Genomic DNA, 1,271 nt, shown 5'->3' on the forward strand with positions numbered 1-1,271 from the left:
GAACTCCACGACCACGTCCACTGACTCGCTCAGTTCCAAATGGCGGTGGACGCTGGGGGCAATCTTGGCGGTGGCCAACGCGGCGACGAACGCGGCTACGAGGACGAGTTTGACCATGCTGAAGATGTGTTCAAGAGGGCGCAAATGCGGAAATGACATCTCGAACCAAGGCGGACTCTATCGATATGCCCACAGAACCACACAACCACTGAAATTGAGTATCCTCTGTGGCGGCCATGGCTCGAGCCAATCTCACGCGTCGATTCGTTCGACACACTGACATCTGGATCGTTCGAGTTGGAAGCCTGCAATATCAGATTGTCGTATCAGACATACGCCGGAGTACTACGAACGTTAAGCTAATTATCAGACTGCACTGATTCAGGTGAACGAAGTTTGTGGGGAAATCCAACGACAACATCTTTAAACTCCTCAAATATGGACATACCTGGTCCAGGTACAACACACTTTGGAAGAACCCCCTTGCCTGCGATGTACTACGTAGTATTTCGAAGAACTTTGTAAATTACAATAACACCTGGTCGACACCTCGAAAGAGGTCACGTGAATTCTAATATATAAGTATTAAAAGTGCTAGTAGTACCGGTACACTGGAGTAGTACCTTCCCTATCAACTGTCTCACACAATTCCTAGCGCGACCGGAGTGCTCCAAGTACCGGTAGTTGGCTTGACTGATCACCACCGGCCATTGGCGCAACCCATTTGAGGCATCCATGCTTTCAGTTGTGTTTGATCAGCGTTGGATTTGAGCTCTGAAAAGTGCTGATAATATATCGAAATTGGATTCCGCAACTGGCCGGTGATCAGCCGACTCTGATACATGTACACTGGCAGCCGCGTCAGGAATTGTATGCGACACGTTCCTTAGAAAAACTACCCAAGTGGTACATGCGAAAATAGTTTGCAAGGCGACGAGTGTACGAATATACAGTATCCTATCGTTCCAACAATCGGAATATTACAAGGTATGTTCTGCGTCCACATAGCAGCTACAGTACTGGAACACATCAGTCGAGGGCTAGCCACAATTTGAATCTACCGCAGTTAGATACCCAAGGATCACGCTACCAGTGCAGACTGATAATGGTACTTCTGATACGACAATCTGATATTGCAGGCTTCCAACTCGAACGATCCAGATGTCAGTGTGTCGAACGAATCGACGCGTGAGATTGGCTCGAGCCATGGCCGCCACAGAGGATACTCAATTTCAGTGGTTGTGTGGTTCTGTGGGCATATCGATAGAGTC

This window comes from Aphanomyces astaci, assembly GCF_000520075.1.
Source record: "Aphanomyces astaci strain APO3 unplaced genomic scaffold supercont1.96, whole genome shotgun sequence".
Lineage (NCBI taxonomy): Eukaryota > Oomycota > Saprolegniomycetes > Saprolegniales > Verrucalvaceae > Aphanomyces > Aphanomyces astaci.